Below are 23,375 nucleotides of genomic sequence, written 5' to 3' on the forward strand. Positions count from 1 at the left end.
TGTTCGTCCGACCTTGGTTCCCTCCCTGGTCGTAAGAGCAAAGGGAGGGATCCTAGCCTCTGCCCAGCTGATCGGGGTGTGCACCGCAGGATCAGTGGCCAGACTTCTGGACAAAATTTATAAGAGGGAGGCGAGCGTACCTCTTATATATAGCAAATACACAAGAACTAGTTCCTACTTCAAGAGCCAATATGAAGTCATGGGTTTGTCTCTTGTTGGCTTCCACTCCCCCCCCCCCCCCCCACCTTGTAGGGGAGTGATGGATAAATACTCCAATCCCTACTGAAAGGGATAGGATGGAGCTCAGTCGTGTAGCTTACCTGCATCTGCTTCCTGTTCAGCGTAGTGATGGCCGCGGCCCTCTGCCCACAGGTAGAGGAGGAAGAACGAAGGAGTAAGAGAAGTCAGTCACACTCTCTTTCACTCGTCCATTCATGCAGTTCTGTAGGATTGGGTGCTGGGTAGACTACACTTGTTGAGCAGCCACCACGGGTCCCAAGGAAAAGGTGTCCAAGGACCTGTGTGTAACATCCCGAAGGTAGAAGGAAGTAAAGGTGGTTTGGTTGGCCCAAACCCCTGCCTTCAGAACCTGCACCATGGAGAAGTTCTTGCGGAACGCAAGGGTTGGACCAATACCTCTGACTTCGTGAGCTCTCGGAACGAAGGGGGGGGTACGGGTGTCGTCATTTACCAATCCCGCGTCGTACACCCTCCTGATCACCTCATGCAGCCAGAAAGAAAGTGTTCTTGGAAACCTCTTTCTTGGTAATCCTGGTGTTAACGAAGAGGCGTCGACACTCAGGCCTGAGGTGTCAAGTTCTCTTCAGATAGCGCCGTAAAGACCTCACAGGACAAAGCAGCATTTCATCCGCATCATTATCAGTGAAGTCCTTCAGGGAGGGGATTGTGAAAGACTCGAACCAGTCGTCAGGGACCGAAGGATTCTGAGTCTTCGCTACGAAGTTCGGGACGAAATCGAGCATCACGGATCCCCATCCCCTGGAATACTTAACTCCGAAGGAAAGACCATGAAGTTCCCCTACCCTCTTCGCCAATGCCAAGGCCAGCAGGAAGAGGGTCTTGAGGGTCAAATCCCTGTCTGACGACTCGGAGTGGCTCAAAGGGTCTTCGAGTCAAACTCCTAAGGATGAGAGTCACATCCCACCCCGGGGGCCTGAGTTCCCTGGGTGGGCAAAACCTCTCGAAGCTCTTCATAAGGAGGGAGATCTCGAAGGAGGAGATATCCACTCCTCGCAGTTAAAGGACTAGGGCCAGGGCGGCTCTGTATCCTTTAACTTCGGAGACGGATAGGAGCTTTTCTCGGCGAAGGAAAACGAGGAAATCCGCTACCTGCTGAAGAGTGCGAGAAAAGCCTCTCACTCGCAAGAGATGGTGAAGACACAGGGACCCGACTGACCGGTGGTACCGTTCTACGTGTGGCTGGCACAGGAGGTTGTGCCAGGGGGGAATCTCTCTCTGTGCTTCGGCGAGCAGAGCCAGCAGGTCCGGGTACCAAACGGCCTGAGGCCATTTGGGTGCCACCAGGAACATCCGAAGATTCGAGGTGACCAGCCACCTGCTGATCACCTTGCGAATCAGACAGAACGGGGGAAAGGCGTACACGAAGAGGTTGTCCCACGGGTGTTGAAGAGCGTCCTCTGCAGCTGCCCATGGGTCCGGCACAACCGAGTAGAAAACATGGAGTTTTCTGTTGTGCCGGTGGTGAACAGATCCACGACTGGACGCCCCCACAGGTTGAAGAGCCTTTCCGCCACGTCTGGGTGAAGGGACCACTCGGTTCCTATCACCTGATCCCGACAGCCGAGCTTGTCCTCTACCACATTCCTCTTGCCTGGAATGTAGCGGGATGACAGTTCTACTGAGTGTGCCACGGCCTACTAGTGCACCTGCAACATCAACTGATGAACCGGGAGGGACACTAGGCCCCCGTTTGTTGACGTACGCCACTACCGTGGTGTTGTCACTCATCAACAACACTGAGTGTCCCACCAGACGATCTTGAAACTCTTGGAGAACGAGAAACGCTGCCTTGAGCTCCAGGACGTTGATGTGAAGGTGCTTGTCATGATGGTTCCACACACCCGCAGCCAGCAACTCCTCCAAGTATGCACCCCATCCCTCGGTCGATGCGTCTGAAAACAGCAACATCTCTTGGGGGGGGAGTGCAAAGAGGCACTCCTCTTATGAGGTTCCCGTCGTCCAGCCACCAGGCTAGGTCCTGCCTCACCTCCTCCGTGAGGGACACGGGGAAGAAAGGTGGGTCTCTTGCCTGTGACCAACACTCCTTTAGTCTCCATTGAAGAGACCGCAGGTGAAGACGTCCGTGAGGGACTAACTTCCCGAGAGACGACAGGTGACCAATCACGACCTGCCACTGCTGAGCTGGCTGCTCCTGTAGGGACAGGAACCGTCCTGCTTCCTCCCTGAACCTGCTGATCCGCGAATCTGCGGGGAAGACTCGCCCTGCTACCGTATTGATCAGCATGCCCAGGTACTTCATCCTCTGCTTGGGCTTGAGATCTGACTTCTTGTAATTCACTACGATCCCCAGATCGTGGCAGAATTCGAGGAGTCGATCTCTGTCCTGTAGCAACTGTGATTGGGAGCTCGCCAGGACTAACCAATCATTGAGATACCTCAGAAGACGTATCCCTACCGAGTGGGCCCAAGCCGACACCAGCGTGAACACTCGCGTGAACACCTGCAGGGTGGTAGAGAGACCGAAACAAAGTGCCCTGAACTGGTACACTGTCCCATCGAGGACGAAGCGGAGGTACTTCCTGGAGGATTGATGGATGGGTATCTGGAAATACGCGTCCTTCAGATCCACAGAAAGTATGAAGTCGTTCTCCCTGATGGAATCGTGCTGTTTCTATCGTGAACCGAGTCTGGCGAACGAATCGGTTCAAGGGAGAGAGCTCTATCACCGGGCGCCAGCCCCCCGAGGATTTTTCCACCAGGAAAAGTCAACTGTAAAAGCCCGGCAACTGATCCCATACGATCTCCACAGCTCGTTTGCTCAGCATGGTTTCTACTTCCTGCCGAAGAGCCAAATATAGTCTTGGGTTTGTCTCTCATTGGTGTACACTTCTCCCCTTGTTACAGAAGGGACGGATAAATGCTTCTATCCCTAATATAAGGGATAGAATGGAGCTCGGTTACGTAGCTTACCTGCAACGTCATCCTCTGCCCGCCGGGAGAGGGAAGAAAAAGAGGAGGAAGAGAAGCCAGTCACACACTCATTCACTCTCCATTCATGCAGTCTCACAAGGACGAGATGTTACCTTGTCCGGTAAAGAAGCTGGGTAAGCTACACAACTTGTTGAGCAGCAACCACAGGTCCCAAGGAAAATGTGTCCAAGGACCTGTGGGCAATATCCCGAAGGTAGAAGGAGGTGAAGGTTGTCTGGTTGGCCCAAACCCCTACCTTCAGTACCTGTACCACAAACAAGTTCTTGCGGAATGCAAGGGTTGGACCAATGCCTCTGACTTCGTGGGCTCTCGGCCGAAGGGTACTGGTGTCGGCACTCCTGTCTGAGTCATGCACCTTCCGGATTACCTCACGAAGCCAGAAACAAATAGTGTTCTTGGATACTTCTTTCTTGGTAACCCTGGTGCTAACGAAGAGGCGTTGACACTCAGGCCTGGGGTGTCGAGTTTTCTTCAGATAGCGCCTTAGCACCCTCACATGACAAAGCAGCATCTCATCCGCATCATTATTGGTGAAGTCTTCCAGCGAGGGGATCCTGAAGGACTCGAACCTGGCGTCAGGGACCGAAGGGTTCTGAGTCCTCACTAAGAAGTCCAGGATGAAATCGTGCGTAACTGATCCCCATCCCATCGCGTGTTTAACGTCAAAGGAAAGAGTGGAGTTCTACTCTCTTCGCCAATGCCAGAGCCACCAGAAAGACAGTCTTGAAGGTCAGATCCCTGTCTGACGACTCTCGGAGCGGCTTGTAGGGTCTGCGAGTCAAGCTCCTAAGGACGAGAGTCACATCCACCCTGGGGGCCTGAGTTCCCTGGGTTGGCAAGACCTCTCGAAGCTCCTCATTAGAAGTGATATTTCCATGGAGGTGGAAATATCGACTCCTCGCAGTTTAAAGACTAGGGCCAGGCCAGCTCTGTAGCCTTTAACTGCAGAGATGGAGAGGAGCTTCTCTTGGCGAAGAAAGACAAGGAAATCCGCTACCTGCTGAAGAGTGACTCTGAGCAGAGAGAGACTCCGTCCACAACACCAACCACAGAAGACGGAACACTTTCCCTGGTATACTGCTGCAGAGGACTGTCTGAGGTAACCAGCCATCTCTGTTGCTGCTCAGCGAGAAAAGCCTCTCGCTCGCAAGAGATGGTGGATAACCGCCAGCCATGAAGACACAGGGAATGAACTGGTTGGTGGTACTGTTCTATGTGCGGTTGGCACAGTAGGTTGTACCATGGGGGAATCTCTCGCTGTGGCTCGGAGAGAAGAGCCAGCAGATCCAGATACCAAATGGCCTTGGGTCATTTGGGTGCCACCAGAGTCATCCGAAGATTGCTGATGATCAACACTCTGCTGATCACCTTGGGAATCAGGCAGAATGGGGGAAAGGCGTACACTACGAGGTTGTCCCACGGGTGTTGGAACACGTCCTCTGCAGCTGCCCATAGGTCAGGTACAACTGAGAAGAAAACCTGAAGTTTTCTGTTGTGCCGGGTGGCGAACAGATCCACTACTGGATGCCCCCATAGGATGGATGTATGATATTTAGGGCTAAAGCCCAGGTACTGGGGCCAAGAAGGCCATTCAGCGCTGGGATGCCCCCATAGGTCGAAGAGCCTTTCCACCACGTTTGGGTGTAGAGGCCATTCGGTCCCAATCACCTGAGTCTTGTGGATGAGCTTGTCTGCCACTACATTCCTCTTGCCTGGAATGTAGCTGGCTGACAGCTCTACTGAGTGAGCTATGGCCCACTTGTGGACCTGTATCGTCAACTGGTGCAACGGGAGGGACACTAGGCCCCCGTTTGTTGACAAATGCCACTACCGTGGTGTTGTCGCTCATCACACCACTAAGTGTCCCATCACTCGTTCCCGGAACGCTTGGAGTGCAAGGAATGCAGCCTTGAGTTCCAGGACATTGATGTGAAGGTGCCTGTTGTGATGGTTCCACACTCCTGCAACCAGGAACTCTTCCAGATGTGCGCCCCAACCCTCGGTTGATGCATCTGAGAACAGCAGCATCGGGGGGGGGGGGGGGGGGGGGGGCGGGGGGGGGGGGGGGGGGGGGGGGGGGGGGGGGGGGGGGGGGTCGGGGGGGGGGGGGGGGCACTTCTATTACGAGGTTCCTTTCGCCTAGCCACCAGGCCATGAGAGGAACCAGGAAGGAATGTGGATCCCATGCCTGTGACCAGCACTCATTTAGTCTCCACTGAAGAGACTGCAGGGTGAAGACGCCCATGGGGGACTAACTTCTCCAGTGACGACAGGTGACTGATCACGACTTGCCACTGCTGAGCTGACTGTTCCTGTCAAGACAGGAACCATCCGGCTGCCTACCTGAACCTGCTGATCCGCGAGTCTGCGGGGAAGACTCGTGCTTCTACCGTATCAATCAGCATGCCCAGGTACTTTATCCTCTGCTTGGGCTCGAGATCTGACTTCTCGACATTCACCACGATCCCCAGATCGTGGCATAATTCGAGGAGACGACCTCTATCCTATAGCAACTACGAACGGGAGCGCACCAGGACCAACCATTCGTATCCTGACCGAATTTGCACAAGTCGACACCAGAGTGAACACTCGCGTGAACACCTGTGGGGTGGTTGAGAGACCGAAACAAAGTGCCCTGAATTGGTACACCATCCCATTGAGGATAAAGAGGGGTACATCCTGGAGAACTGATGGATGGGTATTTGGGAATATGCATCCTTCAGGTCCACCAAAAGCATGAAATAGTTCTCCCTAATGGAATCAAGCACTGAACGTGCTGTTTCCATTGTAAACCGAGTCTGGCAAATGAATCGGTTCAAGGGAGAGAGATCTATCACCGGTCTCCAGCCCCCGTAGACCTCTCCACTAGGAAGAGTCGGCTGTAGAAACCCGGCGACTGATCTCGTACAGTCTCCACAGCTTGTTTGCTCAGCATGGTCTTGACTTCTGCTTGTATTGCTGTGTCCCTAGCAAAACCGGGAACGTACGTCTGAAGGTGGACTGGGTGCGAAGTGAGGGGTGGCCGAGACTCGAAGTGTAGTAGGTATCCCTCCCGAAGAACATCCACTACCCAGGTCTCGGCTCTGTAGTCCTGCCAAGTTGCCCAATGGCTTGCCAGGCAACCCCATCCCCCACTTCCGGCAGCAGGTGAGGGGGAACGCCGTCCCTAGCGTTTTCCTCTCTTTTGCTTCCGCTTGGCAGGTCTCCCACGGGAGTAGGAGGCTTGGGAGGAGGGCTGACGCTCACTCCTCGAAGCTTAAGTCGAAGGCTGGGTCTTTCCTCGCGACCTCAACAGAGGAAGAGCTAGCCAAGCTCCAAGGCTTGGCCGCAGTTGCTCGAGACTGCCCAGAAGTCTTCAAGACTGTCTGGTGTACTAGGCGGTCACTGTCCTCAGTGCGCTTTTCCACCGCAGCGTCCACTATCTCTCTGGGGAAGAGAGAGGAGGAACCCAGCAAAGGTCCGTTTCGTAGACTCAACGTCACCTCTCCCTCGGGAACGATAGCTCCCAAAGAGGCTGCGACGCACCCCCAGAGTTAGCCTAGCTATCTCCAGGTCAACCTGCTTAGTCAGCAACGGGTCCACTGATGGCACGTAGAAACACCGCTGGCGAGGCAGAGGAGGGGGAAGCAGCTTGTCCGACCTGCTGGACCTAAGCGAACCCTCCTGTCTGGAGACGAGACCGTTCACCTGGCCCAGCACACCGTCGGCCAAGGTGGATCTGGGTAAGCCTACCGTCGGTCTGGATTCCTTCTTGGGACCCCAGAACGACTCCAACCTCGAAGGAAGTTCAGAGGGAGCAACCACTGGTCCTTTCCCGGGGTCGTTGTGTTGACGAATCAGCGCAATAACCTCTGCGAAGGACCTCTGTATCTCGGGGGTGATCGCGTCCTGAGGCGATGGACCGTCAAATCCATCCAGGCCGATCCCCTAACGAGACACACTTCCTTCAGGATGAAGAACCTCTCCAGACCCCTCGTGGTCTCCTCCATCCACTGTGCGTACGACCTGCTAGGTCCAAGGACCGAGCCAGGATCGTAGGCTCTCGTGGCGGGACCGTGAGGAGCGCACTCCTCGCAGTCACCCCTGCTCGCCTCGCTCCTCCCGGTGTAACCCGAGGAGGTTGAAGGGACAGGTGAGGTAGTCCTGATGCTCCTACCTTGCCTACCAGCAGAGCCGGTTAGCTGGGAGGACTGCAGGCAATTGGCAACCTAAGGTGGCAATAGAGCTGCAGGTCTGGACTAGCGTTCTGTGTGGAGAAGCGCTGGACCGAGGACGGTAGCGTCGGTCTCGTGTCAGGAGAGCTTCTACCAGTCGTGCGAGCCGTCCGGTCCCAGTGGGAGCGACGGTCGGGCGACTGCCAGTGTCCACTGACGCGGTGAGAGCGAGCACCGTCCTCTCGACGCGCCACGGTACCTGGTCCAGCTGAGGCTGGACCTGGTGACTGGGGGAATCTCTCCCCAGCCTCGGCACGTGGACGGTCTGGTGGGACTGTCACGTCAACCCTGGAAACTCGTAGCAATCGCCGGCCTGGCAAGAGTCACCTGAGCGACTCTTGCCAGCCTTCCACTCCATGCCTGGGTCCTGACGGTGAGCAGGCTCAGCGGTCTGGACCCTGGCTGCATGGTCACCAGGTGACTGTACACTCGGTGAAGCTCACGAGCGAGCGGCCAAGATGGTTCCAGGTCCGGAGGTGGAACCTCTGGAGCCAGGAGTCTACAGCTGGTACCCCTACGGTCCCCGTCTTCTTCCCTGGGGAAGGAGAGACGGGCCCCATTCCCAAAGGAACGGGAGGACCAGCGGGAGACCCACCTGTCCTGCCAGAGCGGGACAGACCCTTAGAAGCCTTTGTGCAAGACTTCTTAGGGGGGTCGAGGCTGCTACTTCTTATTCGGCTAGGGGGCCCTGGAAGTCGAAGAGGCAGCAGAAGACAATGACGGAGAAGACAAGAACACCTTCCTCTTCTTCCTGGACTACTTCTTTGCCAACTTTCTCAAGACAACCAACAGGTCCTCCATCCAGGACGGAGCTGGGGCAGTTGCGGTAGCAACACGGCCCAACTGCACCTGTCCAGAGGAACCTGCTGAAGGAGCAGCACTACCACGGGCAGGAATGGAGACAGCAGGAACAGGCTCAGGAACCAGTGGGCAGTCAAGCGGGGAGCTCTTCGGGCACTCAAAGTCAGGGGGCAGGGCGAGGACAGCAAACCCCGGCGGTGGAGGAACCATCTCCTTCCGTGGCACGCAAGTCAGCGGGGCCTGTACGGCGGCTGAAGGGGTCACTGACGTCACATGCTGCGTGTACACCAGGTGTGGCGGGGCGGTATACCCTGGTGTTGAGAGTGTGGTTGTCATCATCATAACCACCCCATGCATCACTGGGGCCACAGCCAGATGTTGTAACAGCCCCTGGACACTGGGAGTGCCCGGAAGACTCAGAGAGTGCCACACCTGCTGAAGGTCTCCATCTGCAGAGGCAGCACACCTGGGAAAGCAACAGTTGGGTTAAGGGGGGGGGGGGGGGGGGGAGGGTCCTCGTTCGCTCAGAGGAGGAAAGTTCCAACCCTGAACAAACCGAGGACCCTGAGTACAACTCCAGGTCGGGGTGCCGAGTTCCTTCCTCTGCGCTCGACAGATCGAGCGAAGAGGCGGAATGGGACACCTCCCCCGAAGGGGAAAGAGCCATACGAGGGAGCTGGCTAGGAGAGAGGAAGGAGGACAACGTGTCTGTCACCAGAGGTGTCGAGGGAGAGCTTTCCGACGACACCTTTGGGATTTTACAGGTTTCCTCCTCTTAGCTCCCACTGCTCCTCCAAGCAGGAGACACAAAAATCACATGGTACAGTCAGAGAGCATTCACACCCTCGGCACAGTGTAATAAAAAATGAGGGTCCACAGTGTCACTGGACCTAAATGCCCCACACATACGGCCCTCCACACCAGGGCACACTCTCCGACTGGATGGGGTTCGAGGGGGCTTCTCCACTTTGTGGGCTTGCATGATTCAGCCATGCAAAACCACAAAAACAAAAAACAAAAAACAAAAAAAGTAATAAGTGCTTACAGTGCACAGACACTAGTAATACAACAAGAAAAAGCGTGGAAAATAGTTGCTCAATTGTTAACATTCAACGAAAATCTACTGACAAAGGCGGGCAGAGAGGCGACCACATGTCTACACCCAACAGCGGCTGAAAGCAAAGTGGTATGTTTACCTCCAGTCAGGAGGGACTCCCGACCATCGGACGAGCAGTTACTACCAAACTACCTTCTTAGAAATCTTACGACATGTCCAGCTGGTGCTGAATAGTTATTCCTTATGTAAAGGACCGAGGGTTTGTATTACGTGTCGGAACAAATGATGAGCTAAAGATACAGTCAAATTACATTACGTGGGCTTTTAGGTGAGATCCCCCACCCCAGCCCCCTGCGGGTTCTAAATATTAAAAATTGTAGACTTCAGGGGAGGAGATTCTCCCTAGGGATGGGGGTGGAATAATACCTAGTTCATCACTCCATACTTTTAAAAATGTTCTTCATATTTCAAGCGAGTCACTACACAATTCTGCAAACGTTAGTATGCCTTTTTCCTTTCTCCAAGACTCCATTTCATGCAGCAGCATCTTTAAAATTACTTCTATAATACCATACAAGACAGAATCACAGTGGAAAACAATTTCCTAAGACCAAGATCATGTCACTGTGCAGGTTAAAGGGATATCCATTCATTCCCTGAAAGGACATAAACAAAAGGAACAAATAATGACAGAATAGAAAGCGCCTGTTTAAACGTAACTGCTACAGACACCCAGGCCAGGCCAGGATAGGTGAGGGATCATCCAAAGGTACCCAAATACTATCTAACCCTCAAACAAGCCTGCAAGATAGGTAGTACAGGTAGTGCCTAGGTTAAGAGTAGGATATATTAGTAGTCAGGCTAGGAAGCATAATTCTCTGCATTTCACCAAACTTTCTTCTTCTTTTCCCGAACACAAAAACCTGTCCTCTTTCTCCCGTGCCCTCCCTCCCTTACGGGTAGATTGGGTAGGGAGGGGTGACTGGGCACTATGTAAAACAAACTTCCAAACAGAAGCTAAATTGAATGATGCTGACATAATATTAAATTATGTACACACACCAATGAAGAGTGATGCACTTGTAAATAAACTACTTATGCATTTTTTATTCCTTGAAATCAGAGGATCCTTTTGTCCACGCACCATTTATGTAAAAAAGGGGTGTTGGAATGGTTGGGCAGCGAGATGAAGAGAATCAGAAATACTGACGATGAAGTTGTGAAGGACCAGAGATTAAGACAGGTAGCTGGGTACTGATGATTTATTTACAGACAAACTGAGTTGACATAGACAGGTGCGGATGGATATGTAGTGCAGTCTCGCACCGCAAACAGAAATGACTCTGAGACGGTAAATTTGTGTTTTCTTACAAACAATCATTCAGATAATAAAGCGTACAAACAATGGAATTGCATGTGTTATACATCGGCGGAAAGGCCGCGGAACGCTCTATCGGATGGAAGTAAGAACAACGCGACTTGATGATTGGTTACAATGAAAATAGGGAAAAAGCGTTGTCCTTACAAATACTCCGCCCCAAGACAATGATTATGGAATAATTATTGAATGACAATCTTGAGGCAGGGGGTGACCCCGTGTCGTTGTGGCACTTGATGTGGGGCGTCCTCGAGTATAGTCCTTCGGTTTTGCTGATCGACAGGATGCCTCCCTTGGCGGTAGCCTGGGGGGTTCTACTGTATGCCGGGCGACCAAGACTGCGAGAGAGAGCTACATTGTGTGTGGTGGTGGAGTGGGACGGGCCGTGGGGATCCCCAGGTGCGGCAGCGGCGTAGATTGGGCCGAGGAAGTCCCCAGCGCGGCAGCGGCGTCCCGCGGGCAGAGCGGAACCACAGGTGAGCAGCGGCGTCAGCAGGTCGAGGAAACCCACAGGTAGCGGCGTCGGCAGGCAGGGGAGGCCCACAGGCGTGGCAGCGGTGTCGGTGGGCCGAGGAGGACTACAGGCGGCGGCGTTTGAAAAGGTGAGCAGGTTCACAGGTGTAGCATCGACGTCAGGAAGGCCGAGCGAGCCCCAGGAATAACGGCAGCGTCGAGGGTTTGAAGAGGCCCACAGGCAGCGACGTCAGGGGCCGAGCAGGCCCACGTGTGTGGCAGCGACGTCGGGTGGGTAAAGTAGGTCCCTCGGTGTAGCAACGGCGTCGGCAGGCAGGGGAGGCCCACAGGCAACGACGTCGGGTGGGTAAAGCACGTCCCTGGCTATAGCAGCAGTGTCGGCAGGCAGGGGAAGCCCACAGGCAGCGACGTCGGGTGGGTAAAGCACATCCCTGGGTGTAGCAGCGGCGCCGGCAGGCAGGGGATTTCGTCTGGGGACTCGCAGGTGCGGCAATGGCGCCGGGGGAAAACCGAGGAGGCTCGCAGTTGCGGCGGGTCGAGAAGATATCTGGCGTCCCCCAGGTGAGACAAAGGAGGCCGCAACGTCGGATGGATGTTTCTGAACCGCCGCCTGAATTTTGTGTTGGGTGACCAGCACCCAGCTACCCGTCATTGAAATAAACGCCAAAACACGCTGGGAAACAGTGCCGTGATTAGTCCGTTAATGGCGTTAGTCGTCCTCGCAGTGGAGTTTTCAGAGACCTAAACTGTAGCGCCGTATTGAGTCCGTTAAAGGTTCTCTGAAGGTGAGCGGCCGTATTTAGTCCGTTAAAGGCTGGGCCTAAACCGCTTGTGTCACCAACTCCGGGAGGTCACCAGTTGCGAAGGACCAGAGATTAAGACAGGTAGCTGGGTACTGATGATTTATTTACAGACAAACTGAGTTGACATAGACAGGTGCGGACGGATATGTAGTGCAGTCTCGCACCGCAAACAGAAATGACTCTGAGACGGTAAATTTGTGTTTTCTTAGAGACATTCATTCAGATATAATAAAGCGTACAAAAAATGGAATTGCATGTGTTATACATTGGCGGAAAGGCCGTGGAACGCTCTATCGGATGGAAGTAAGAACAACGCGACTTGATGATTGGTTACAATGAAAATATGGAAAAAGCGTTGTCCTTACAAAGTATACAAGAACTTCGAGGTAGTTGAACTGGGAGAAAACCCACACTGTTACACGGAAGTTGCGAGGTTGTACAGCAACATTGAACAAAAGGAAGTATGAATGGATGGTAGGTCAAAGGCTACAGAGTGGGGTCAAGCTATTGGCCTAAGGGACACTGCAAACACCCTTTAGTAATGCCTATTATGCATTTGCCCCCTAGGGGGCATATACAACCTTCAACAAATACTGCATCTTTGGGGCATCACAGCCTAACAAAAAAATGACAATTTGTCCAAAATTGCATTTTTCCTAACTATACAAACCTGAAATCCTTTTACAATAGGAAGGTTACTAGCGGCAGCTGGATAGGTCGTAAGCTTTCGAACAAGGGGTTCGGCAGTTAACTGCTTTTCCGACAGTGCGCGCGCCGCGCAACTGGGAGGTGAAGATTCACTTTTGCTTTAGGCCCAAGCAAAAACTGCAGAGTGAGGGGTGGCATGAGGTGGGACTATGTGTAAAAGGACCTCAGGTTTGCATAGTTAGGAAAAATGCAATTTTGGACAAATTGTCATTTCTTACGACACGGGATACAAACCTTTCGGTCCTTTTACAATAGGAAGACTCACTTCTTGGTGGGAGGAATCTGAATCTTTTGTGAACAGACTGGTGTTCGCCCAACCTTGGAATGCCTCCCTGGTCGTAAGAGCGAGGGAGGGATCCAAGCCTCTGTCCGATTGATCGGGGTGTGCACCGCAAGATCAATGGTCAGACCTCTGGACCAAGTACAGTGGTACCTCGACATACGAAAGGCTCAACTTACGAAAAACTCGAGATACAAAAGCAAATACGAAAAATTTTACTGCTCTACATACGAAAAGTTTTCAAGATACGAAAGGTTGCTGCTGTAAAGTCCCGAGATTCGCCCGGACCACTGAGAACAATGTTAAAACTCCCGCGCCGCCAACTGAGTAAACTCACCACCATCCTCCCACTCTCCCATTGGTTCCTGATGCTAGTCACCCCATAAGGTTCTGCTCTCCTATTGGTCAGCATCTACCCCTTGTGCTTTAAGTATTCTATTGGTAAAAGGATGCTGTAAATTGAAAAACTTATTCATGCAATACATTTAATTAAAAAAAAAATTAAAAAAAAAACATTTAGGTAAAGACTAGACAGAATTAAAGAAATAGGAAATGAATGGTTATTATACTGTTTGGTAGTTTCAGTAGTTGAAGAGAGAGAATGAAAATTTATGGCTTACTGTGCAAAGTGATTGCTTGGCGATCGTTCGATACTCGTAAGTGCTGGATGTAAACAGAAGTTTGGAAGCTTTTTTTTGTTTGTTTATTATAGTTAATGGTTACTTAATAATTATTTGAAATGAGTACATGCAATATATTTAATAAAAAAAATTGTGAATTAGATATCATAAAATATAAAATAAATCAGACTGCCAACAAATACATATTTTTTAGAATTCTTCTTCTGTTTTATTATTACGTTACGTATACGTATGTTTCATTATAGCTGTCAGTAACTTGGTATCTCCATTAGGTAAAGATAGAATAAAGAATAGAGATGAATGGTTATTATACTGTTTGGTAGTTTCATTAGTTGAAGAGAGATACTAATGAAAATTTATGGCTTACTGTGTGCTAGGAAAAATGATTGCTTGGCGTTCGTTCGATACTCGTAAGACGGGTAAGAGCTGAATGTAAACAATCGATTGGAAGGTTTTTTTTTTTGTTTGTTTGTGTATTATAGTTAATGATTAATTAATAATTATTTGAAATGAGTACATACTGATTATTTATACATTTTATTGGCATATTCTAAGCTTTTAGCTTCTTAGGTTTAGATGTCAGAATCATAGACTAGGCTACAGTAGCAACTGCTAACATAGGCTAGGCTTATTGCTAAGGGACATATGCTAAAGTCCCAAAATATGCAGTAAAAATGGGGTTGAACATTACATGCAGTTGAATATTACTCAAGTATGTACAGTATTTTGCCTTTTTGGAGTCATATTTCTTCCGTCGGATCGGCGTCGTAACCCTAGAACATGTGTTTTAGGCCTGGAAATATAATTTACTGGGGTGTTTTTGGAGGGCTTGGAATAGATTAGCCATTTTACATGGAAAATGTGGTCCAAGATACGAAAACTTCATGATACAAAGGCCGCCTCGAAACGGATTAATTTCGTATCTTGAGGTAATACTGTACTAAGAGAGAGGCAAGCGTATCTCTTCGTACCAGCAAGCAAGAACTTGTTCCTGTTTGCAAGAGGCAACATAAAGTTATGGGTTTGTCTCTTGGCTTCCACTCCCCCCCCCCCCCCCCCCCCCCCCCCCTTGTTGGGGGAAGTGATGAATATTTGCTCCCATCCCTAGTGAAAGGAATAGGATAGGGCTCTGTCGAGTAGCTCACCTGCATCTCGTCCTTATCCAGCAGGGTGACGACCGTATCCCTCTACCCACAGGTAGAGGGGGAGAAAATGATGGGAAGAGGAGCCAGTCACACTCTCATTCACTCATCCATTCTTACAGTCACACAAGGACTCGATGCTGTTCAGCCTGCGAGGGTCTGGGTTAGCTACACAACGTGTTGAGCAGCCACCTCGGGTCCCGAGGAAAAAGGTCCAAGGACCTGTGGGCAATATCCCGAAGGTAGAAGGAGGTGCATGTGGTCTGGTTGGACCAGACCCCTGCCTTCAGTACTTGCGCCACGGAGAAGTTCTTGCAGAACGCAAGGGAATGTACTTCTTCTAGGTCACGCCGGTGCTAACAAAGAGGCGTCAACACTCAGCCTGGGGTGTCGAGTTTCTTCAGATAGCGCCGTCGCACCCTCACAGGACAAAGCAGCATCTCCTTCGTATCGAAGGCGGTGAAGTCCATTAGGGAGGGGATTGTGAAGGACTCGAACCGATCGTCAGGGACCGAAGGGTTCTGAGTCTTAGCTACGAAGTTCGGTACAAAATCGAGCATCATGGATCCCCATCCCCTGGATGCTTGTCTTTGCAGGAAAAGTCATGCAGTTCCTTCAGAGGAAAAGAAGGGAATAGTCGCATGACCTATCCCTCTTCTCGACTTCGGTGATGTCCAGTACCCATACTGGTCTATCCGTCTGCAGCGAAGTCTGCAGCGAAGTGTCTCGCATTCTCCTATCCCCATGCAGTGAAGTTCTTCTTCTCGGTAGTGGATAGGACACCGACACTCCAAGGTGGGTAACGATGGTATGGGTACTGGGACAAGCCATTAGGACGAAGTAATGATTGATCTGGAACAACCGAACTAAGTCCACAGCGTAGTTCGTAACTGACTTGGGCGCTCTGACAGCTGCCGACTGACTGCGTTCGGTAGTGAGGCAAGTTGTCCAAGCATCCGAGCAAGTCCCGTGACCTTCACTCTTAAAGGGTTATGCCGAGAGACCAAACAAATCGTATTTTTGTTTGTCACCGATGCCAGACGGCGAGGTGATGATTCTCTTAAGGCATGTGCCCAACAGGCGAAAGTCAATTGCCTTCTAGAGACCGAGGTCCCTCATGGCAAGACATTCTCATAGTAGTTGAATCTCAGCTAAGGAGAAACAACACTATGTGCCGTTGAAGACAAAGGTGGACAGTGAATGCAACCTACGTCTTCACAGCTGAATCGAGAGAAGGATTCTCAAGAGTCGTGGTTGCAATGAAAGCAGGGTGTTTTTCAGTAATGAAAACACAGGGAAGTACTGCCTGAAGAACTGCTTCTCATGGGCTGAACATTTGGAAGTAGAGCTGGCAGGTCGGGGAGTAGGCTATGTCTTCCGAAAATCTGTTAATTCGGGGTTAACAATGAACAATTGCACACCTACAAATACGAGATATTTTGAAGACAAACTCAGATGTCTGTAGAAATCATTCCGCATTATCGCAGTGCGATGCAGCGGGAGACTTAGTACAGACTTCTGTTACCGTGTGGTAAACAGAAAGATGAAAGAGTCCAAGAGATATCTTTGTTGAAAATTCTCGCAATGTCGAAGGCGATGAAATCGAGCGTCACAGCATTAGATGGTCATTCATGTGTGCGAGAATCCCCGTTAATCAGAGACCTAAGTCCGTGATTGTTGGGCAGAGATACGGTTCGGTAGTCAATCAATGCAGGGGAGAGAGACATAACCGACCGTGCATCTCGGAGAGCCAGCTGGTACTGAGCTGCTATCGGGCAGTTCAATCCACAGTAGCTCTCGCTGACTCGTCATCCTGAGTTGCCAGGTAATCCATTCCACAAAGGAATGCGTTCGGCTAGAACCATCGAGCATAAAAAAAAAATACGCTCAAGCAATTATATTTAAACGAAACGGATTTCGGTAAATACAAAAGCTGAGTTGGTGTTGTCGTGACAATACCATAAGTATCTAAAATCAAAACTGGTAACTCCTGGGAGGTTGCAGGCAGCTCTGAGTTGCAGTTCAATTAGGATACTAGTCGTCTCGGTCACAATCCGTAGAGTTAACTACAGTATGCGCCTACACCTCGGACAATTCAACTGCTTAACAGAATCATGTCGCGAGGGTAATATACGTAGTATATTTGTAGGTTTCTGTACAACGACCTCCATCCTAAATTCTTTTCCCTTCGAGGAATGAGAATAAGGATTGGAGATTGACCACCTTCGTTCTCTAATCAAGAGAATGAAGGAGAAGTCTTCCCCGAAGGAAAGCTTCAATGGTGAACAGAATACCGAAGACGACAGTTCAAGCCAAACTGGATGTTCCCGTCCGTTCTTCTCTATTCCAGGGTTGGTCGCCTACAGTGAGATATTCTTCCTTCAGCAGCAGTCTTCTTCCAAATGCTAGAAATTCCAGGAATTCGAGCATCTGGCGAGGTTCTCGATTATCGTGGTAACAATTATCGGGGGTTCTCGTCCAGCTCACTTTGGACCGTGGTTTCGCCTAAGCGTTTGGAGATCGTAAAAAACTCGAACACTCTGAGAGTGCTAGAAACTCGGCAGAATTCTAAGCACTCGGCGAAACCCCCAACAAATTCGTCAAACGATTATCGGTTGGTGATCCTCTTGATTCCCGTAGAAATCAAGGATGGGGCAGGATCCCTCCTCAGCGACCGGGCCTTACGTCAGGTAGGATGGGGCAGGATCCCTCCTCAACGACCGGGGCTTAAATCAGGTAGGACCCAAAGGTCCCCCCAGTAGCGCAGTCCCCAACGTGGGATCCTACAGAGAAGTCTCTGTAGGATCCCTCCCCTTTCCCTCGTAGCCGTAAGGAGAGAGGGAATGGGGGAGGAATTGGATACTCGCTCGCCTTCCCAGCAGAACTAGCAGTTGGAGAAGAGAGTAGGAGCAGCCATCACCTTGTGGCGATGGCCTCTCAGAGTCTGGGAAAACGTATCGTCAGGAGAAAATGTTTTCCCCCCAGAGGAGGGTTACGAATTCGTACTGTAGGTAAGCGTCTACCGCCACTGTGAACATCGTCTGGGTGGGGCTGATCGACACCTGACAGGAGAGAGCCGATACTGTCCTCCGACTCATTCCAGTCCTCGTCGAGGTCGAAACCACTGAGGAGGACCGAAGGGGGGAGCGCTCCAAGTGCCACCTCACGCCACAGGTCTAACCAGGAGACGGCCTGGAAAGCCGCCATAGCGGTGTCCGAAGACACGTAGAAACGCCGGTGTCGCAGTAGAGGAGGTGGAAGTAGCTTGTTCAACCGGCCAGACCTGAGAGAGCCTTCTTGTCTGGAGACGAATCGCAGCAGACCCACCATCGGTTTGGCTTCCCTCTTCGGGCCCCAAAACGACTCGAGCCGGGACATGGACTCAGATGGTCGTTGGGCTGTCGAATTAGCGCAATAACCTCAGCAAAGTTCCTCTGGATCTCGGAAGTCACAGCATCTAGCAGAGTAGGACCGTCAAGCCCCTTGAACAAGAGCATATCCCGAGAACCTCCCCCTTCAGGAGGGGGAACAGTGACAGACCCCTCTCGGTCTCCTCCTGCCACTTGCGCGTACGTCCTGGTCGATCCAAAGATCGTGCCTGGTATGTACGGCCTCGTGACGGGATCATGCGGGGCGCACCCCTCACGATCATTCCCGCTGTGCCTCGCTCTTCCCGGTATAAAACGAGGAAGTTGAAGGCACGGGAGAGGAAGACCTGACGCTCCCCTTTCGCTCGCTGGCAGAACCAGCGGGCTTGGAGGGCTGCAGGCGATCGCCAACCCGTGGTGGGGATCGAGCTGCAGGCCTAGTCGAGCCGTTTCCCTGGGGAGAACGGCTGGACCGAGAACAGCGGCCCCGATCTCATGTGTCAGAAGAGCTACTGCTGGTTGCCATACCCGACCGGTCCCTGTGGGAGCGGCGGTCAGGCGACCTGCAGAGACCACTGTCACGGTGAGACCGGTGCTTGTCCTCACGGCGCGTCGAACCACTGGCGACAACGATCGGGGGGACCCCTTCCCAGCCTCAGCCCGTGGCTGGTCTGGGACTGTCACGTCAACCCGGGTGACCGGCTGGTCGCTACGAGAGCGAGAGCTGACCTGGTGAAAATCGCCTGAGCGGTTCTCACCAGCCTTCTACTCCGTGCCGTGAACCTGGCGCCGAGCGAGCTCTGGCGTCTGGTTCTTGGCTGCACAGACACCGGTGGGTGACCGTACACTCGGTACCTCTCGCGAACGAGCGGCCAAGACAGAACCTGGTGTAGCGGCAGAGCCCCTAACACCAGGCGAGGAAGTACCAGTGTTAGCCGGTACCCCTCTGGTCCCCATAGTTTTCTTTCTTGCGGAAGAAGAGACGGGCCCCACTCCCGAAGGAGCAGGAGGACCAGCGGAAGGACCCCGCCGGTGGGACGGGCCCTGAGAAGTTCCTGTGGGAGGCTTCTCAGGGGGGGAGGAGGCAACCTTCTTCTTCCGCAGCTGGGTAGCCTTGGACGACGACGACACCTTCCTCCTCTTCTTCGTCAGCTTCCTCAGGACAGACGTAAGATCTGCCATCCAGGGCAGAGCCGGGCCTGCTGTTGCCAAAGCAACAGGGCCCGGACGCACCTGTCCGGACAGACCAATGTCTGGGGCAGCACCACCATGAACAGGGACGACGTCAGTAGGCATGGGCATCTCGGGAACGGCAGGAACAGCAGGGACAACCAGCACAGCATCAGCAGGTACGGCAGGCAGCACAGGTAACGCAGGAGGCGGAGCAGCAGCCAGCGACATCCTGGGTACTGGCGGCAGGTCCAGGGGCGAGCTCTTAGGGCAGTGGAAGTCTGGTCGCGGCAGCACGGCAAACCTGGGCGGCGGCGGCACGCCCCCCCATCTGGTATGGCAATCGGACCCTGCACAGCGGCTGTAGGTGACACTGACACCACATGAGGTGAATACACCAGGTGAGGAGGGGCGGAGTACCCTGGAGTCGACAAGGTGGTCATTGTCGTGGTCACCGCTCCATGGGTGACCGCAGCAGACCCAGCCAGAAGAAGCAGCAGCCCCTGGACACTAGGCACGCCCTGCAGACCCAAGGACGCCCACACCTGACCAAGGTCATCCGTCATGGCAGAAGCCGCTGCAGAACCAACAATAGGGTGATTAGGGAGGGGAGGGGGGGACACTCGCCTGGGGGTGGGGGGGGTGGCCAGCCCCACCCCAAACGAACGGAAGACCCCGAATACAATTGTACGTCGGGGCACCGAGCGCCCTCCTCCACGCTCGACAGATCGGGCGAGGAGAAGGACCCGGATACCAACCCCCCGAAGGGGAAGGTGCCATCCATGGGAGCTGAGAGGGGGGGGGGGGGGGGGGGGGGCAGTTAAGAAGACAAGGAATCGGATACCAAGGGAGTCGCGGGAGAGCTTTCCGACGACTTCTTGGCAGGCCTTCGCTTCCCCTACCCCCGCACAGCACCCACTGACTCATAACTAATACACGGCACGGCCCGAGAGCAATCGTGCCCTCAGCACCGAGCGCAAGGGCATAAGGATCAATTCCCGGGTATGAGGGGAAACCTTGATCCATAATGAATATTGATGCAATCAAAATAATATATGGAAATGATATTGTTATTGTACAATAAAGTTTCATACATACTTACCTGGCAGATATATACTTAGCTATAGACTCCGTCGTCCCCGACAGAAATTCGAATTTCGCGGCACACGCTACAGGTAGGTCAGGTGATCTACCGCCCTGCCGCTGGGTGGCAGGAATAGGAACCATTACCGTTCTAGAACAGATTTTCTCTTCCACCTGTCTCCTAGGGGAGGCTGGGTGGGCCATTTAATCGTATATATCTGCCAGGTAAGTATGTATGAAACTTTATTGTACAATAACAATATCATTTTCATACATTCAACTTCCCTGTCAGATATATAATTAGCTGATTGGCACCTTTGGCGGAGGGTAAGAGACAGCTAATTACTGATTAGACAGGTAAACAACATACGTTGTAGGTAATATAAATAAAAAATACCCTGGTTCCTACCTGTTTTGGCGGATTATTATTATTATAAAAGTAGTTTAACCAGACCACTGAGCTGATTTTCAGCTCTCCTAGGGCTGGCCCGAAGGATTAGATAAAATGCCAGGTCTAGCTCTTAGGCCAGAGCTGGGACCAAGTTGGTCATTCAGGATAAATAAATAAATTGCACCATGGCAAATGCTTTCATACTACAACACACACAATAAATACTTTACTCATGTTCCCTTACATACATACTAAAACGGTATATTAAAATTCAGAATTAGTTTTAACTTTTTGAATGTTTTAAATTCACTAAAAAACACCAATGTTTTATATTTTATCAATTAAATTGCAGTTCCTCAAAAAAGTTAAAATCGGAACTACCGAAAATGTAAAAGATTCTGACAAAATTTCTTTTATTGTCTTATTTCCAAAAGTTGACAGTCTCTGCTGGTCATACTTTGGACACTCACACAAGACATGTCTGACTGTTACCAACTCCTTGCACTCCGAACACTCTGGAGCAGAGTCGTGTGGGCTGCTCATTAAGTGTCCATGTGTCAGACGGGTATGGCCTATACGGAGACGTGTCAGAATTACTTGTTCATGCTCTCTCTCTGATATGATGAACTCCATTTTCCCAACATCAGGTTTTATTTGCTTTAATTTGTTATTTTTCTGACTCTTCATTCCAAATATGTTGCCATTTCCTTAAAATGCCCATCTTTATGTATGTTACATAATCACTCATTGGGAGATTCACACTTGATCTTGTCATTTGAATTGCTTCTTTGGCTGCTTTGTCAGCCTCTTCATTTCCTTTGATCCCTACATGGGCAGGGATCCAACATATTTCTACTTTTTTCCCAATAATATCTAATTTATGAAGTGTTAATTTAATTTGTTTGTACTATATTATTTTTTGGTTTGTAACTCTGGATGGCTTCTATGCACTTCTCGAGTCACTAAAAATCACAAAATTATTGAGTGATGTTTCTTTAATTATTTTTATGGCCGAGGCTATTGCGCAAAGTTCTGCTGTGAATATTGAAGCTGTATTAGGAAGAGAGAATTGGTATGATTTGTCCTGGGACACTGCAGCATATCCCACTCCATGTTCCGATTTAGATCCATCTGTGAATATTGCATAATGTGGACCTTTTCGGTTCATATGTTCTATTGTATGTTGTCTATGGTGTGATGGCGTATATAAGTATTTTTTTTGATAAATATTTTAATTGTGGGTGCAAGTTTTCATTTTATTCATTGTCCAAGGCGGAGGTAATTTTACTACTGGAGGAATTTGTATATTCACATTTAGTGACTCAAACAGTCTTCTAGCTCTAATTGGAAAAGGGGGTGGATGATTGTTTATAAAAATATCTCTGAGTTCAAATAATTTTTTTGTTGGAGAATCGCTTGTCTTAATTCTCAGAGCACTCTTCATTATAACAAGCTCTCTATGGAGAGAGAGAGGTAGTTCACCACATTCACCTGTAAGGAAGAGGTCGGTGATGATTTAAAGGCTCCTGAACATATTCTAAGGCCCTCATTATGAACTGGGTCCAACGTTTTCAGTGCTGCGTCTGACGCCGAGCCATATACGTCGCTACCATAATCAATTATAGATAGGACTGTTGCCTTTTGTGTACAGTAATGTAAGGGTTTGTCTATCGGCTCCCCAATTAGTGTTTGATAATTTTCTAATTAGATTTAATGCTTTTTTACATTTTGATTTCAAGTATGTTATGTGTGGTTTCCAGTTTAAGTGAGTATCAAACACTAAACCTAACAAAAATTTTCAGTTTGTCTAATTGGTATACTATGATTTCTGATTTTTAAATCTATTACTTCATCATCATCCACCTTTTATCTTTATAAAATACTACTGCTTGAGTCTTATGTATGGATAACACAAATCCTACAGATGAGGGTCCATTCATTTATTTTGATAATACTTTTATTAAATGTCCACGAAGTTGTTATTTTGTAAAGTTTTTAAAATATAGGGTATCTACCAGGTAGTATCATAAGCCTTTTCGATGTCAAAAAAGACTGCTACAGTTATTTGCTTTCGCTCAAATCCTCTTCGTATATGGTCTTCGAGGTTAGAGAGAGAATCTAACGTAGATCTGTTGCACTGTGACCCAAATTGAGTGGGAGTCAAGATTTTATTTTCTCGAATGTGCCATGTTAATCGAGCATTTACCATTTTTTCTAGTAACTTGCACAAGCAACTTGTTAGTGAAATTGGTCTGTAGTTATTTGCATCACTTGGATCTTTTCCAGGTTTTGGGATAGGAATTATTATAGCTTTACGCCATTCATCAGGAAATAAATTTCTAAGCCATAAATGATTATAAAATTGTAACAAGTATGTCTTCGCCAGAGGTGCTAAGTGGCAGATCATCTCAAAACAAATATTGTCACCTCCAGGAGCAGATTTATTGCTGTTAGTGAGAGCAAATTCCAACTCTTCCATATTAAATTTCCTATTATAATATATGTCTTCTATTGTTTCAAAATTTCTTGCTATTAGTTCTATATTATTTTTCTTTATGCGGAAGTGATCATCTAAATTTCTGTCACTATACTTACATTCGCTAAGTTTTCTCCTATTATATTACTCATTTCTTTTGGATCGAGTATTCTTTT

General features: G+C 50.3%; 1 long non-coding RNA gene across 5 annotated transcripts in view; it reads right to left on the bottom strand.

The window, feature by feature from the left end:
- The window catches only part of LOC135201244 (uncharacterized), a 196,997-nt gene that overhangs the window by 922 nt on the left and 172,700 nt on the right, over positions 1 to 23,375 (bottom strand). The gene's annotated exons all lie outside the window — the stretch shown is intronic.

The sequence above is a fragment of the Macrobrachium nipponense genome, chromosome 28 (genome assembly GCF_015104395.2).
Source record: "Macrobrachium nipponense isolate FS-2020 chromosome 28, ASM1510439v2, whole genome shotgun sequence".
Classification (NCBI taxonomy): Eukaryota; Metazoa; Arthropoda; class Malacostraca; order Decapoda; family Palaemonidae; genus Macrobrachium; species Macrobrachium nipponense.